Raw genomic sequence first — 17,822 nt, 5'->3', positions numbered from 1 at the left:
GGGCAGCTTACCTGCAAAGCTTTGCATCCTCTTGTGTTGGAATCAGGTTAGGCGTGGGGACTGTGGGCACCACAGTTGGGGCTGGGGGTGGCAGATGGAGCAAGGAGTGAGCAAAGGCCCGTGGACCGGTTCCCCATCTTGGAATGTGGACATCAACTGGGCTGTTTATGCCATTGCTCCAACATTCCTGGGAATGTATTCGGGCACACAAAGGGACATAAAACCCTTTATTCAGCAACATGAGATTTAGGACTCAAGGGAAAGATAAGACTAGGAGGAGCAGTCTAGTCTGAAAATGCCATCCCCTTTCTGAAGTTACGGCTATTTCTATGCCCCATTCTCACTGTGGACCTTGCAGCAAGTAGGTACAAAAAGTGCCGCCTCCACTTCCCTGAGTAAAAAGAGGATGCTTACTTGGGCAATGGCCTGACGGGAGGAGTGAATGAGTCCAGATCTCCTGGGTAGGTATCCGCTCCGGACCTTCTGGCCTGCCGGCAGAGCCAGAGCCCTGGTTTGGAATGTGAGCCTGCTGGCTGGGCCCAGGGCAGCGCCAGCCCCACCCAGACCCCAGGGAGCAGCCTGGGACCCTGGATTCTGTGAGTCTGTAGGGCCTGATCTTACTGGCTCTGGGCTACCCAGCAGCTCCCACTCTTTCTAGAGCTGTTTAGAGAGTACCCAGAGCTGTGGGCCCAGGGGAGAAAAATTAGGAATCACTGACTTTCACGAGGGGGATCTAGGGAGGGGAAAGCGCTGACTGAAATGAGACCCTTTATCTGGAGTACTGGGGTCCTGTCACCCTGGGGGCGGCAGGGCTCAGGATTGTAGAACTGACCCAGATTTCAGATATATTCAAGGGACAAGAGTCTATCAAGAGTTTCACGTGATTTCTCCAAATCAGGAGATAAGTGGGAAGACACAGGGATACGTGGGGGTCTCTCTGGGTTACCAGGCAGTCATAGGGGTCTCCGGTCTCTCAAGGCCAGGGGATTCCTTGGTCACTCTAGAGTCAGTTCAAGTTTCAAGTCACCCAGGCTGTACTGGCATCACTGACATCCGTAGACAGCAGTCAACAGGCAGCGTAAGCATTCGCCCTTAGTCACATGTGCTTAAGCAGTTGTGCTGCCTGCTGCTCCAGGGCCCAGAGGATGGCAGCCTGTTTGTCTAGAACCTGCTCACTCTCTGCCAGGTGGTGCTCCAACCCTGAGGGTCAGGTGGTCTAAGCCAAGTTCTGACCTCTGATCGTAACTGCTGATCCTAGTCCTTATTGCTGTCATGACCCTGACTCTCACCCCAGCTCTAACTTTGGTTTTTTTGTTTGTTTGTTTGTTTGTTTTTAGATTTATTTATTTATGAGGGAAAGGAAACCAGATCATGAGTTCAGAGATTGAATTCAAAACCTCCTGTTTGATAATCTAACACTTTATTTACTGTGGCACTTCTCAGCCTGCTCTAGCCCCATTTTTCTCTCTCTCTGTCTCTGTCTTTCTCTCTCTCTCTCTTTTTTTTTTTTTTTTGCCTCCAGGGTTATCACTGGGGCTCACTACGAATCAACTGCTCTTGGAGGCCATTTTTCCCATTTTGTTGCCTTCATTGTTGTCATTGTTGTTGTTGTTGGATAGGGCAGAGAGAAATGGAGAGAGGAGGGGAAGACAAGAAAGGGGGAGAGAAAGACAGACACCTGCAGACCTGCTTCACTGCCTGTGAGGCGACGTCTGCAGGTGGGGAGCTGGGGTTTGAATCAGGATCCTTATGCTGGTCCTTGCCCTTGGTGCCTTAGCCCACTGTGCTACCACCCAAACCCCTTTCTTTTTCTTTCATTTTAATGCAGCAGCATAAATGAACATAAAGCTTCTTTTGAGTGGTTTCCCTGACTCAGTTTCCCCATCATCTTTTTCACTGCATGAGTGAAAGGAGACAGAGGAGAAAAGAAGAGACAAAGAGTAAAGAGACATGTGGTCTGGGAGGTGGCACAGTGGATAAAGCACTGGACTTCAGGGAGCTGGGTGGTAGCGCAGTGGGTTAAGCACACAGGGCACCAAGTGCACACACCAGTGCAAGGATCCCGGTTCGAGCCCCCAGCTCCCCACCTGCAGGGGGGTCGCTTCACAGGCGGTGAAGCAGGTCTGCAGGTGTCTGTCTTTCTCTTCCCTTCTCTGTCTTCCCCTCCTCTCTCCATTTCTCTCTGTATTATCTAATAAAAGACATCAATAACAACAACAATAATAACAACAACAACAAGGGCAACAAAAGGGAAAAAATAGCCTCCAGGAGCAGTGGATTTGTAGTGCAGGCACCGAACCCCAGAGATAACCCTGGAGGCAAAATAAAATAAAATAAAATACATTTAAAAAAATAACAGTAAAGAAAAAAAAAATCTGTGGTCTGGGAGGTAGTCCAATGGATAAAGCATTGGATTTTCAACCATGAGATCTCAAGTTCGATCCCCGACAGCACATGTACCAGAGTGATGTCTGATTCTTTCTCTCCTCCTATCTCTCTCATAAATAAATAAATAAATAAATAAATAAAATCCCTGGACTCTCAAGCATGAGGTCCTGACTTCAATCCCCTGCAGCACATGTTCTTCCTCTCTCTCTCCTCCTATATTTCTCATTCATAAGTAAATAAAACACCAAGAGAGAGAGGAGGAACATTATATGTGCTCCACCACACATGAAGCTGCCTCGCTGCCATCCCACGTGGTGCCGAGCCCTGACCCTGGGGCCTCTCACGGCAAGGCATGTAAGCAGGCTATTTTCCAGCCCCCAGCAGCCACAGCGCTACGTGAGTTCTAGTCCTGATCAACATTTGACCAGCTCTGAGCCCTCTGTGAATTACCTGACCTAGAGCCAGTCCTGATTCTCCTATATCACCCTCTTCTGATTCTGGTGCTCCCGCTTTCCTGCACAGCCCACTCTCCGGGCTACTCCAGTAGTTCTGTTCCTGCTTCAGCAGCTCTTGTGCCTTACCTGTACCAGCTGCACTCATCCTCGTGCGCTCTGCATGTTGGTCACCAGCCCATATGGACCGTCCTGCAACGCTGCTACACTCAGCTTGGCCACTTGCAATTCCTAGAGTAAACTGGAACAGAAACCCCATCTCAGATAGACCTCTGACTGTCCCAAACACACTGATCCTCATGGTTTCTGAGGAGGCAGAGAATTTTATTTTTAATAATCATTTTCTAAGTATTTTACTTATTTTATTTTTGAGAGAGATGCAGAGAGAGAAAGACAGAGAGAGAAATACCAGAGCACTGCACAGCTCTGGCTTATGGTGGTGCGGGGGACTGAACCTGGGACTTCGGAGCCTTAGGCATGAGAGTCTGTTTGCATAACCATTATGCTATCTACCCCTACCCAATAAACTTTTTTTTTGTTCATCTTTTTAAAAAATATTTACTCATTCCCTTCTGTTGCCCTTGTTTTTTTATTGTTGTAGTTATTAATGTCGTTGTTGTTGAATAGGACAGAAAGAAATGGAGAGGGGAGGGGAAGACAGAGAGGGGGAGAGAAAGATAGACACCTGCAGATCTGCTTCACCGCCTGTGAAGTGACTCCCCTGCAGGTGGGGGGCCGGGGGCTCGAACCAGGATCCTTACGCTGGCCCTTGCGCTTTGCACCACGTGCGCTTAACCTGCTGCGCTACCACCTGACTCCTTCCAGTAATCTTTTTTTAAAAACATTTTATTTATTTATTATTGGATAGAGGTAGATTGGGGAGGGGACAGGGAGGTAAAGAGACAGATACACCTGCAGCCCCGCTTCACCACTTGTGAAGCTTTCCCTCTGAATGTGGGGACCAGGGGCTTGAGCCTGGGTCTTTGTACACTATAATGTGAGCGTTTAACCAGGTGCGCTACTGCCTGGCCCCAGAAGCAGAGAATTTTTGCACTGAGACTCTGCCTCAGTCCAGCAGAGCAGCACCAGCCTCAGCCCCATTTCACAGTGCTCCAGAGAGATCCTGGAAGCCCCACTGGCCACTTTCCCATCTCACCTTGTCCAGGTCTCTAGCCATGCCCACGGCAGGTATTACCTGTGCTTCTGCTCCCTGGACTTGGCATTGACTCAGTGCCAATCAGGTCCTGAGTCTCCACTGGACAGATGCCCCAAGACTGGGGTTGCATTCACTGCCAGTGTCATCTGGGCCAAGTACCCTGCCACCTGGGGAAAGGTCAAGGGATGACAGGGATGTCACAGAGGGTAGCAACAAAGAGTGTTCACATGGTCAGGGCACTTAGTAACACCCTGGTGTTGCCGTAGGTCAAGGATCTTGAAGGGAGAATGGCGGGAGTAACTGAGAGCTCAGGGGTGGTCACCTGAAGGGAGAATGGCGGGAGTAACTGAGAGGTCAGGGGTGGCCACCTGAAGGGAGAATGGCGGGAGTAACTGAGAGGTCAGGGGTGGCCACCTGAAGGGAGAATGGCGGGAGTAACTGAGAGGTCAGGGGTGGCCACCTGAAGGGAGAATGGCGGGAGTAACTGAGAGGTCAGGGGTGGCCACCTGAAGGGAGAATGGCGGGAGTAACTGAGAGGTCAGGGGTGGCCACCTGAAGGGAGAATGGCGGGAGTAACTGAGAGGTCAGGGGTGGCCACCTGAAGGGAGAATGGCGGGAGTAACTGAGAGGTCAGGGGTGGCCACCTGAAGGGAGAATGGCGGGAGTAACTGAGAGGTCAGGGGTGGCCACCTGAAGGGAGAATGGCGGGAGTAACTGAGAGGTCAGGGGTGACCACGAAGTATCTGTTTTGATGCCTGTAGCCCGGGCATGAGTTTCTGTCCGTCAGCACCTATTGAACATTCAGTACTTGGCCCTGGTTGTACACTTCCGGAGAGGCATAGATGGTTAGTTGAAATATCCTTTTTCTCCTTGCCCTCTGACCTCTATCTCCTTCCCTCTGGCCTTTCACCTGGTCTGCTGTGTTTGCTGAAAGATACCTTCAGCTCTGAGGAGACCCCGGCCTGCAGGCTCTGATGCAGGGAGGGCTCTCTGAGTCTGAGTCAGCAGAAGGGAGCCTGCTGCTCCGCCACTGGGGTGGGGCACTGCCAATCCATGCCATGCCATCAGTCCCACATTCACAAGATTCACACCTTTGTCTGCGGGCATGGGTAAGGATCTTGGATCTGAATTCTGATCCCTGACACAAGAAACCCTGGTCTTAACTTCTCACTGTCCTGAATACACGGAGGCTTAAAAGATCCACATTGGGAGTCAGGTGGTAGCTCAGCGGGTTAAGTGTAGGTGGCGTGAAGCACAAGGACCGGCGTAAGGATCCTGGTCCGAGTCGCTTCACAAGCGGTGAAGCAGGTCTGCAGGTGTCTATCTTTCTCTCCCCCTCTCTGTCTTCTCCACCTCTCTCCATTTCTCTCTGTTTTATCCAACAACAACGACATCAGTAAGAACAATGACTACAACAACAATAAAAACAACAAGGGCAACAAAAGGGGGAATAAAAAAGATCCACATTGGGAAATGTCTCTGCAGAGGCAGGTGCCAGTGGATCACAGGTGGGTGAAAGTGAGCCTTGTGGGTCACAGGCACAGGCTGTGGGGGTAAGAGGTCAGGACCAGGAGCAGACAGCACTTGCCCAAACTTCATGATCAAGAAGCCTGAGGACGAAACTGGCACTGTATGCATGTGAGGACACATACCACTCCTTGCGAGTACCAAGGTCCAGAGCCACCAGGCACTGCAGCTACCCTGGCCAGAGAGATCACAGCACAGTGTTCCTGGAGGTCTACAGCCCAAACACAGGTCACTGAGGGTCAAGAGCAGGCGGAAGGAGTGGAGGAAGGAGCCACCTGAGGAGGCATTCTGCAGGAATGCCCACTCTGGCTTTGCTAACACTGTCTCCCTACTGCAACTTTCAGGACTAAGTGTCGAGGGGAGGGGGAAACAGCAAACCTGCTGTGCTCTCCCTCAGGAAAACCCCTGCTACTCTGCTGCTTTGTGCTAAACGGTCCCTTCAGAGCAGGCTTGCCGCTGGGGGAGGATTGTAGGAAAGCCCCTCTCGGCTCTGCACTCCTGCTCTGGGTCACCCAAGTACCCAGCCTGACACTGGGAGAAAGAGCTGCTCCCAGATCCTGCCCGCCAGGGGCACTGACCTGTGACCTAAAGAAAGAAAGCCCAAGTCAGTCAGCAGCAACAAAGACACTTCTTCTTTTCCTTCTCCTTCTTCTCCTTCTCCTTCTTCTCCTTCTCCTCCTCCTCCTTCTTTTTAAAGAATTTATTTTATTTATTTATTCATGAGAGAGATAGAAGGAGAAAAAAACAACAAACAACAGACATCACTCTGGTACATGTGCTGCCAGGGATCAAACTCAGGACCTAGTGGTTGAGAATCCAGTGCTTTATCCACTGCACCACCTCCCAGACCACAAACAAGGACTCTTCTCTGGAAGAGAAAGAGCAGTGTGCTCAGAGGCAGTACATGCATAGCCAAGCACACCATCTCTCATGCCTGTGCCCTGCTCTGGTGCTGGGCGGCTCCCACACATGCACTTGGCAGGTGGCTTCTCTTTTCCTGCTCCCTCTGATCTCATCGCCTTGGCCACATCCCACCTTCCTGCAGCTCCTGTGGGTTCTCAGGTCTTGACCCGTTGCCCCTTACTCCCCTGTATTCTGAGTCAAGAACCCATTGTCCATATGCCCTCATGACCATGACTCCCTCAATCCCAGACTCCCGCTCCCTCCTCACCATGCATGCAACAATACCTTCCACTGATACTGATTCTCTTGGGAAGACTCACTTTCTGACCATTCCTCTCTGCTAGACCAGTTCTCAACTCTCTCTCTCTCTCTCTCCTCCAGAGAGGGAAAAACCACAGTACACCTCCATCTGAGGAGATAGCATAATAGTTATGCAAAGAGTCATGCCTGAGGCTCCAAGGTCCCAGGTTCAATTCCCAGCACCACTATAAGCCAGAGCTGAACACTGCTGTGGAGAGAAAAGAAAGAGAAAGAGGAGGAGGAAGGGGAGGAGGAAAAGGAGGAAAAGGAGGAGGAAGAGGAGAAGGAGGAGGAAAAAAGAAAAGTTTAGTGATCCGGGAGGTGGTGCAGTGGATAAAGCACTGAACTCTCAAGCATAAGGTCCCGGGTTCAACCCCCGGCAGCATATGTATCAGTGTGATCTCTGGTTCTTTCTCTCTCTCCTCCTGTCATTCTCATTAATAATTTTTTTTAAAAGAAAAGTTTGCAGCCCAGGGGGTGGTGCAATGAACAGAGTGTTGGATTTAAAAGCACGAGGTTTTGGGCTGGAGAAGTAGCTCACTTTGATAGCGCGCTGCTTTCCACGTGCACGAACCAGGTTCAAGGCTGGTTCCTACTTCACTGAAGGGAGCTTGGTTCTTGTCCCCCCCCCTTTCTCTCTTTCTTTCTCTCTCTCTCTCTCTCTCTTTCTTTCTTTCTTTTTTTTAACCAGAGCACTGGCTCTGGCTTATGGTGGTGCGGGGAATTGAACCTGGGACTTCAGAACCTCAGGCATGGCAGTTTGTTTGCATAACCATTATGCTATCTACCCCTGCCCTCTCTTTAATTTTTTATTATCTTTGTTTATTGACTAGAGATAGAAATTGAGAGGGAAAGGGGAGATAGAGAGGGAGAGAGACAGAGAGACACCTGCAGCCCTGCTTCACCACTTGGGAAGATTTCTCCCTGCAGGTGGGGACCAGGGGCTTGAACCTGGATCCTTCCATATTGTAACATGTGTTCTCAGTCAGGTGTGCCACCACCAGCCTCTCTTTCTCTCTTCCTCTCTGCCTTCTCTGTCTCTGTTGGAAATAAATAAATAAGGTCTCAAGTTCAATCCATGGCATTGCTCATGCCAGAGTGATGCACTGGCTCTTGTGTTAACAGTGAATTATTTTCTGAAAATTTTATTGGGAAGCTAATGGTTTACAGTACAGTTGGCACATGGGTACAGTTTTTCATGTCACCAAGATGAATGGCTTTGAAACCAAATAAATCTAAAAAAAAAAAAAATCAAGAAAGAAATAAAAGGAACTATGACATTGAAACTTCCTTCAAGGGGGCCGGGCAGTAGCACATCAGGTTAAGTGCACATAGTACAAAGCGCAAGGATCCTGGTTCAAGTCTCAGCTCCCACCTGCAGGGGGGTCACTTCACAAATGGTGAAGCAGGTCTGCAGGTGTCTGTCTTTCTCTCCCCTTTCTTTTTTTTTTTTTTGTTTTCTTTTTTTAAAGGGGAGAGCGCGAACGCAGTCCCCCACTACCACAGATTATGCAGTCGAGTTTCCCACATTTGGGGAAATCGCAGGGGTCAGCACATCCGGAGTGCAATGGATAAGCCTCGCCCTGGGAAAACCACCTTCGTGATCATGGTATCTCCCCTGCCAGGTAAGTATCTCTCTCCCCTTTCTTTTCTTTTCCCCTTTCATTGTTTTTTGTTGTTGTAGTAGTTATTATTGTTATTATTGATGTTGTTGTTAGATAGGACAGAGAGAAATGGAGAGAGGAAGGGAAGACAGAGAGGGGGAGAGAAAGACAGACACCTGCAGACCTACTTCATGGCTTGTAAAGCGACTCCCCTGCAGGTGGGGAGCCGGGGGGCTCGAACCAGGATCCTTCTTCTGGTCCTTGCGCTTTGCGCCACCTGCGCTTAAGCCGCTGCACTACTGCCTGACTCCCTTTTCTCGCCTTTCTATCTTCCCCACCTTTCTCAATTTCTCTCTGACCTATCCTATAGGGAAAAAATGGGAAAAAAATAGCTTTCAGGAGCAGAGGATTTGTAGTGCTGGCACTGAGCCCCCAGCAATAACCTTGGAGAAAAAAAAAGACTTTCTCCCTTCCTCCCTCCCTCCCTCCCTCCCTCCCTCCCTCCCTTCCTTTCCCTTTATTTGATAAGACAGAGAGAAACTGAGATGGGAAGGGAAGTTAGAGAGAAGAGACACCTGTAGTACTTTAACGCTTGTGAAGTTTCCTTCTGCAGATGGGGAGTGGGGGCTCAGACCCTGGTCTTTGCTGTGGTAACATGTGCTTCATCAGGTGCACCACTGCCTGAAACTGTCCATACTCCCATTTTTCAATTTTTAAAAAATATCTGTAAGAACTCTTTTCTTTTTAAAATATTTTTATTTATTTATTATTGGATAGAGACAGAGAGAAGTTGAGAGGGGAAGGAGAGATAGAGAGGTGAAGAGACAGAGAGACATCGCAGTCCTGCCTCACCACTCATGAAGCTTTCCCCCTGTAGGTGGGCACCAGGGGCTTGAACCTGGATCCTTGCACACTGTAATGTGTGCACTTAACCAAGTGTGCCACTGCCTGGACTCTCTTTTCTTTTTTAAAAAAAGTTTTTTTTTAATTTATTTATTTATTCCCTTTTGTTGCCCTTGTTGTTTTATTGTTGTAGTTATTATTGCTGTTATTGATGTCGTTGTTGTTGGATAGGACAGAGAGAAATGGAGAGAGGAGGGGAAGACAGAGAGGGGGAGAGAAAGACACCTGCAGACCTGCTTCACCGCCTGTGAAGTGACCCCCCCCCCCCCCCCCCGGCAGGTGGGGAGCCGGGGCCTCAAACCAGGATCCTTACACTGGTCCTGGAGCTTTGCACCACCTGTGCTTAACCCCTGCGCTACCGCCCAACTTCCATCCCTTGTTATTTATTTATTTATTTATTTATTTATTTTCCTCCAGGGTTATTGCTGGGCTCGGTGCCTGCACCATGAATCCACCGCTCCTGGAGGCCGTTTTTCCCCCTTTTTGTTGCCCTAGTTGTTGCAGCCTCGTAGCGGTTATTATTGCCATTGTTGACGTTGCTTTGTTGTTGGATAGGACAGAGAGAAATGGAGAGAGGAGGGGAAGACAGAGAGAGGGGGAGAGAAAGATAGACACCTGCAGACCTGCTTCACCGCCCGTGAAGCGACTCCCCTGCAGGTGGGGAGCCGGGGGCTCGAACCAGGATCCTTATACCGGTCCCTGCGCTTTGCGCCACGTGCGCTTAACCCACTGCGCCACCGCCCGACTCCCGTTGTTTTTTATTGTTGTAGTTATTATTGTTGTTATTGATGTCGTCGTTGTTGGATAGGACAGAGAGAAATGGAGAGAGATGGGGAAGACAGAGAGGGGGAGAGAAAGACAGACACCTGCAGACCTGCTTCACCACTTGTGAAGTGACTCCCCTGCAGGTGGGGAGCTGGAGGCTCGAACTGGTATCCTTTCGCCAGTCCTTGCATTTTGCGCCACCTGGGATTAACCCTTTTATTTATTTATTTATTTATTTGTTTGTTTATTTATTTATTACAATTTTATTTATTAGTGAGAAAGGAGGAGAGAAAGTTAGGAGAAAGAACCAGACATCACTCTGGTACATGTACTGCTGGGGATTGAACTCAGGACTTCATGCTTGAGAGTCCAATGCTTTATCTACTACAGCACCTCCTGGAACACCCAGTTTTCAGTTCTAACCCTGAAACTGTACACACTCATCTCTACCCCACTCCACCCCTGCTAGGCTCACTCTGCCTGTCCTGACACTCACAGTTCTTCTGCCCACTAAAGCTTGGCTGCATAGGGGCTAGGGCACAGAGTCTCATACCTGCTCTCCCCCAGGCCCTGCCTTTAGCTCATGGTTAATGTCATATATAAGAACCTACACGCACACAGCTATCTGCAGTCACACACACCAGTACTGGTGGGCATCTGAGCACTCACAGCAACCGTAGGTTACACAGCCAGAAGCACACACACGGCCATTCCTTCTTGGCCACTGCTGGGGGACACTTACTGGGCAGCATGCCAGCTGCAGAGCATGCTGGGTGTGGCAGTTACAGGGCTCACACAGCCTCAGTCCTCTCCCAGCACCCCCCAAGGCTCCAGGAAAGGAGGGGGGTACAGTGGCTTTGGTCCTGTCCCAATGTGTGAGGGTGACATGAACATTGCTCAGTAACTTGGAATGTAAAGTCAGGTTTCAGCCCTAGATGGGTACTGTGTGGGTACAGTGCCCCAGGGGTCTCAGCTGCTGCCTGGGGGAAGGAAAAGGCTTGGCAGGATCTGAAGGGAAGCCCATCCACCTACCTATCCTAATATGCTGCACTCAAAACACCCACATGCACAGACTGGCAGCCCTATGGACGCAGAGCACTACCATGGAAGCCAGGCCTGCAGTAGACATAGCCAGGGCCATGGCTGTGGGATCCGCACTGCTGCCAGTGCCCACTATGGGGATTGCAGGCAGCAGGATCCTAGAGATTAGTATTGGTGCATTGGCAGGGCTGGAATCTACTTTTTTTAAAAAAATATTTATTTACTTCCTTTGTGTTGCCCTTGTTTTTATTGTTGTTGTAGTTATTATTGTTGATGTTGTTGTTGGATAGGACAGAGAGAAATGGAGAGAGGAGGGGAAGACAGAGAGGGGAGAGAAAGACAGACACCTGCAGACCTGCTTCACTGCTTGTGAAGTGACTCCCCTGCAGGTGGGGAGCCAGGGGCTCGAACCCCGATCCTCATGCCGCTCCTCGCATTTTGCGCCACCTGTGCTTAACCCGCTGTGCTACCGCCCGACTCCCAGAATCTACTTTTTTTTTTTTTTTTTAACCAGAGCACTGCTCAGCTCTGGCTTATGGTGGTGCAGGGGATTGAACCTGGGACTTGGAAGCCTCAGGCATGAGAGCCTCTTTGCATAAACATTATGCTATCTACTCCACCCTTGGAATCTACTTCTTTCAGGGTTTCCTCCTGGCCAAGGGCGCCCAGAGTAGCCAGAGGAGCAATGGTCTCGGCAGGGGCTTGGAGAGAGCGGGGGTACATGAGTTCCCTCAGGTGTTCTCCTAAATCCTGGCGGCCTGTGGGCCCTGAACACCCAACCCAGAAGCCTGAGGTCTATCCAGAAGGGCAGAGGACACAACTGCTATGCTATGGCCCATTTTCTAGGCTAACACAGCTCATATCCTCACAGCTGACCCTCCCTCCCCATACAGGGCTCCCTGAGGATGGGTGCCTAGCCCGTAGCTCAGCATAAGAGCGGTACTGGCACAAATTTGCTTGGTGGGGCTGATAGGACTGTGAACAAAGGTATAGGTCATGCCTCACCTGCGTAGACAGGCAGGCACACAGGAGGACACATTCACTCTCACTGTCCACTTGGCAAGAAGTACCATGACAGAGGCCAGGGCCAGGGTGCCCAGGACAGAGGCAAGGCTGGCACTGCTGACCTGAGCCCAGGGTAGGGCCTCCATAGTAGCTGTGCAAGAACCTGGGGGCAGTAGTACATGGAACAGGGTCTGGCTAACTCATCATTCCAGCCGAACCCTTCCAGTGATGGAGCTCACCTCTCACAGTGACTCAGCATGCCTATTCCAGGCACAGGGCTGGCAGCGTGGGAAACCCCCCACCAGCCAGGGAGCAGCCAGCCAGGCCTGCCCAGCCCATGCATTACCCAGTCATAGGGTTACAGAAAGCACTGGCGACACCCTCACTGAGACAGTCAACTCTGTGGGAAACGACAGGATGATTAAGTCGTACGGAGAAAGGAGTTGGCCAGTCTCCAGCCCCGTCTTCATTCCCAGTGTCGCCAAAGGCTCATCGCTGCCACTGGTGGGCCCAAAGACATCTGTTCCAGGCATGCAGTAGCCACAGGGATGGCCAATGACATTAGGGTGACAGTCGGGCACACTCAGTGCTCAGTGAGCCTGGGTTTGGTTCTCACATGCCAGCCGGAGAAAAAGCAAGATCAGATGGACACACAGGCCCTCCTACCAGTCCTGAACTGCAACCCTCCCCAGTCAGGGGCACATACTCACCAAGGCAACCCCACAGAGCAGGGCCGAGATGCCGCAGATGAGGGATACACTCCCTCGGCATGGTGCTGGAGGGACCCTTCCTCGCTGCCTCTGTGCAGCCTGCCTTGAGGAGCTGCTACCCCTCGGCCCCAGGGTCCACAGTTCTCAGCCCCGGCAGTTCCTCCATCCGTGGCAAGAGTACAATCTCATAGGGGAGTGGAGGGTGGCAGGCTGGACAGTGTGCAGATCCCCAAATACCTATGGCCTTCTCGGCACTGACCTCCACAGCTCCCATCCCCATTCTGTTTTGAGTTTCTTCTTCTTCCCTCTCCACTGGCCCCAGATGAGTCCAGGCCTGGTACCTTGCATACAACATCACTGCACAGCCTCCCTTAACATACCTCTCCCTGGTTCAAATCCCTCCCAAGGCTCCCCATCATCCCAAGACAAAGCTTAGTCTCTCTGCTGACCCACCAGGTTATGTGAGGTATGGTTAGGACCCACTCGAGGACTCAGTTCGAGCCCCCAGCTCCCCAACTGCAGGGGGTTCACTTCACAAGCAGGGAAGCAGGTGTGCAGGTGTGCAGGTGTCTATATTTCTCCCTCTCTATCTCCCCCTCCTCTCTCAATTTCTCTCTGTCCTAGCCAATAAAATGGAAAAAATGGCCTCCAGGAGCAGAGGATTCATAGTGACAGCACCGAGCCCCAGTGATAATCCTGGAGGCAAGAAAAAAAAAAAAAAGCATAGTAGCATCTGCAACTTGGTGTCCGAAAGGCTTAACATATGAGGCAGGATAAAATGTTTAATATACAGGAACCATAGAGTAGGAATAGAGTAGATGAGAATAGGAATTTTAGGGTGGTAAGAAGCTAAGAAATTTTTTTTTTTGATATTTATTTACTTACTTTTCCTTTTGCTGCTCTTGTTGTTTTTATTGTTGTAGTTATTGTTATATTTGCTGTCATCATTGTTGGATAAGAGAGAGAAATGGAGAGAGGAGGGGGAAGAAGACAGAGAGCGGGAGAGAAAGACAGACACCTGCAGACCTGCTTCACCGCCTGTGAAACGACGCCCCTGTGGGTGGGGAGCTGGGAGCTCGAACCAGGATCCTTATGCCGGTCCTTGCGCTTTGTGCCACCTGCGCTTAACCCTCTGCGCCACTGCGCTAAGAAATCTTTTTTAAGTATGTTCCTAGGGGCCCATGACTTTGGTTATTTTTGCTTGAGCTTATAATTAACATGGAGGTGGACCAAAAATATTATTTGTGAAGATGTAGTCAGAATTGAGAATAGAACTAGAAAGCTGGATTAGGGCAGGGAGTAACTCCCAAACTTGAAGAGAATATAAATACAATTAACTGTTGACCACATCAATCTGACCAGGACACATGTGTGTTCATATTTAGCACAGGAAACGAACCTGTATAACCTCCAAGACCCTGTCAGTCTGAGCTCGCAGTCTGTGGACACAGCTCAGAATATTCTGGGCTGCACTCATTTCAGAACCAGTCTTCCTCAAGTGGCAGAGTAGACTGACTCAGCTTCCCTTTGGAGAGTGGGGCTGTCCCTTCCATTACTGCTCTACAGTGAGGGCAAGGTCTTGGAGAGGCCCACAAGAGGGCTTGTGATGAAATTCCTGATGGAGATGACCAGTGATGGTGGAGAGAGTGGTCTATTAGAGATGTAGGCCCACCATATTTATGTGGAATCCAAGGATTCCCTTACTAGGGCCTGAGGTGATGGGATGGCCTGGTGTTGATCAAAATGATCACCATTAAGTCAGTTAGTCTTTTCCCCTTTTCCAGCTTTTGTAACCCTCCCTTTTTATTTATTTATTTTTACTTTAATTTTTTCCCCTTTTGTTGCCCTTGTTATCACCATTGTTGTTATAGCAGTCGTTGTTGTTGGATAGGTCAGAGAGAAATCAAGAGAGGAGGGGAAGACAAAGAGGGGGAGAGAAAGATAGACACCTGCAGACCTGCTTCACCACCTGTGAAGCGACCCCACTACAGGTAGGGAGCAGGGGGCTAGAACCGGGATCCTTATGTCGGTCCTTGCGTTTGGTGCCATGTGTGCTTAATCTGCTGCACCACCGCCCAGCTCCCTGTAGCCCCCCCTTTAAAAATATTTATTTATTCCATTTTAGTTGCCGTTTTTTATTGTTGTAGTTATTGTTGTTATAGATGTTGTCATTGTTGGATAGGACAGATAGAAATGGAAAGAGGAGGGAAGACAGAGAGGGGAGAGTAAGACAGACACCTGCAGACCTGCTTCACCACCTGTGAAGTGACTCCTCTGCAGGTGGGAAGCCAGGGGCTCGAACCAGGACCCTTATGCTGGGCCTTGCGCTTTGTACCACCTGTGCTTAACCCGCTGCACTACTGCCCGACTCCCCTGTAGCCCCCTTTTATCTGATATGCTTGGACTTTCTCCCAGTTGTTAAAGCATTGTCATTTGTTGTATGCAAACTATAAAACCCTTGAAACTGTGACTGGGATGTGAGCCAGGCAGTGTATCACAGTGGGTTAAGCGCACATGGCATGAAGCGCAAGGACTGGTATAAGAACCCCTGTTTGAGCCCCCTGCTCCCCACCTGCAGGGGGATCGCTTCACAAGCGGTGAAGCAGGTCTGTGGGTGTCTGTCTTTCTCTTCCCTTCTCAGTCTCCCCTCCTCTCTCAATTTCTCTCTGTCCTATTCAACAACAATAACAAGGGCAACAACAACCAAAAAAATAAAATAGGGAAAAATGGCCTCTAGGAGCAGTGGATTTGTAGTGTGGGCACTGAGCCACAGCAATAACCCTGGAGGTAAAGAAAAAGAAAGAAACAAAGAAAGAAAAAAGAATTGGGGTGGGGGTAGATAGCATAATGATTATACAAAGAGACTCTCATGCCTGAGGCTCCAAAGTCCCAGGTTCAATCCCCTGCACCACCATAAGCCAGAGCTGAGCAGTACTGTGGTGTTTCTCTGTGTCTTTCTCTCTTTGCATCTCTCTCAAAACAAACAAATAAATAAAAAAGAGTTGGATTTTCAAGTATGAGGTCCTGACTTTTTTTTTCCCTCTAGGGTTATTGCTGGGGATTTTTTTTTTTTTTTGACTCCAGGGTTATCACTCTGGGGCTTGGTGGCTGCACTATGAATCCACTACTCCTGGAGGCCATTCCTCCCATTTTGTTGCCCTTGTTGTGGTTGTTATTGTTGGAAAGGACAGAGAGAAATCGAGAGAGAGAGGGGAAGACAGAGAGGGGGAGAGCAAGACAGACACCTGCAGACCTGCTTCACCGCTTGTGAAGCGATCGTTCTGCAGGTGGGGAGCCAGGGGCTTGAACCAGGATCCTTATGCTGGTCCTTGAGCTTCGTGCCATATGTGCTTAACCCGCTGCGCCACCGCTCAGCCCCCTGAGGTCCTGACTTTGATCCTGGTAACACATATGCCAGAGTGATAGTCTGGTTCTTTCTTTCTCACTCATTAATAAATAAAATTAAACAAAATAAAACAAAAGGCCCTGGGGATATGTGCTCTTATGACAACAACAATCCTGTAAATCATCATTTCCTTAATAAGGTGATACTGGTCCTTGATTACTAAACAATTTGCCCTGCTTTATATCTTAATGCTTTTCAGCCACCAAGTTGTAGATGCTACCATGACATCAACTTGACTTCCCTGGGCAGATGACCTCATCAATGTGTCCTGGAACCCCACCACCCCAAACCCCTACCCCACTAGGGAACAGATAGAAACAGGCTGGGGGTATAGATCCACCTGCCAATGTTCATGTCCAGCAGAGAAGAAATTACAGAAGCCAGACCTCCCACCTTCTACACCCCATAAAGAATTTTAGTCCATACTCCCAGAGGAATAAAGACTAGGGAAACTTCCAATGGAGGGGATGGGATACAGAACTCTGGTGGTGGGAACTGTGTGGAATAAAGCCCCTCTTATCCCACAGTCTTGCTGATCATTATTAAATCACGAATAAAGTGACACTGGAGCTGGAAAAAAACATCCAAACAAGCACAATCAAAAAACCCAACCTTTAAACTTGGCACATGAGCATAATACTGTTGTGATTCATTTATTTATCTACTCAACAGGAGAGAAACTGAGGGGAGGGGTACTAAACAGAGAGAGAGACAGAGAGAGAGAGAGAGAGAGAGAGAGAGAGAGAGAGACCTGCATCATGGTTTCCAAAGCTTCTATCCTGCAGGTGGGGACCAGAGGCTTGAACCCAAGTTCTTGAGCATGGCAGCATGTGCACTCCAGCAGGTATGCCACTACCCATCTGTCATGATTCCTTTAGTTGTTTTCTATTGTTTCCCAAACTGAGAGCAACTGCTGGTTTGGCTAATCAAGTTGACTCTGATCCTGATGATGACCAGGTCAAGGAGAGGTCCCAAACCATGTGTAAGGCTCAGCCTTCAGTCTAACTGTTTATATACAGCCCTCTTAGAAACCTTTCTATTGTTTTTAATTTGGATTTTTTTTTTTTTTTTTTTGCCTCCAGGGTTATTGCTGGGGCTCACTGCCTGCACTACAAATCCACAGCTCCAGGAGGCTATTTTTCCCTTTTTATTGCCCTTGTTGTTTATCATTGTTGTTATTATTGTTGTTGTCATTGCTGTTGTTGTTGTTGGATAGGACAGAAGTAAGTCAAGAGAGGAGAGGAAGACAGAGAGGAGGAGAGAAAGATAGACACCTGCAGACCTGCTTCACCGCTTGTGAAGTGACGCCCCCCTGCAGGTGGAGAGCCGGGACTTGAACCGGGAACCTTACACCGGTTTTTGCACTTTGTGCCATGTGCATTTAACTCACTGTGCTATAATTTGGATTTAAAAAAAAGAATTTGTTTATTTATTCATGAAAAAGATAGGCAGAGAGAGAAAAAACCAGACATCACTCTGGCACATGTGCTGCCAGGGATTGAACTCAGGACCTCATGGTTGAGAATCCAATGCTTTATCCACTGCACCACCTCCCAGGCCACAGAAACCTTTATTTTTTATTAGTAAGAGAGAGAGAGAACCAAAACAATACTCTGCCATGTGAGGTGCTGGGGACAGAACTCAGGACACCATGCCTGTGAG

General features: G+C 49.3%; 1 long non-coding RNA gene and 1 other non-coding gene across 2 annotated transcripts; both read right to left on the bottom strand.

The window, feature by feature from the left end:
- Positions 1-413: 413 nt before the first annotated feature.
- On the bottom strand, positions 414-6,182 carry LOC132541765 (uncharacterized). Its single transcript, XR_009552861.1, has 3 exons — positions 6,102-6,182; positions 2,970-3,081; positions 414-488 (listed from the first exon to the last, which is right to left on the bottom strand). It is a non-coding gene; the product is annotated as an uncharacterized LOC132541765 (long non-coding RNA).
- Positions 6,183-8,195: 2,013 nt separating this feature from the next.
- On the bottom strand, positions 8,196-8,359 carry LOC132542144 (U1 spliceosomal RNA). The gene has a single exon (XR_009553272.1). It is a non-coding gene; the product is annotated as a U1 spliceosomal RNA (small nuclear RNA).
- Between the last annotated feature and the right edge of the window lie 9,463 nt (positions 8,360-17,822).

The sequence above is a fragment of the Erinaceus europaeus genome, chromosome 12, assembly GCF_950295315.1.
Source record: "Erinaceus europaeus chromosome 12, mEriEur2.1, whole genome shotgun sequence".
Classification (NCBI taxonomy): Eukaryota; Metazoa; Chordata; class Mammalia; order Eulipotyphla; family Erinaceidae; genus Erinaceus; species Erinaceus europaeus.
This window is presented reverse-complemented; position numbering and strand designations above follow the sequence as displayed.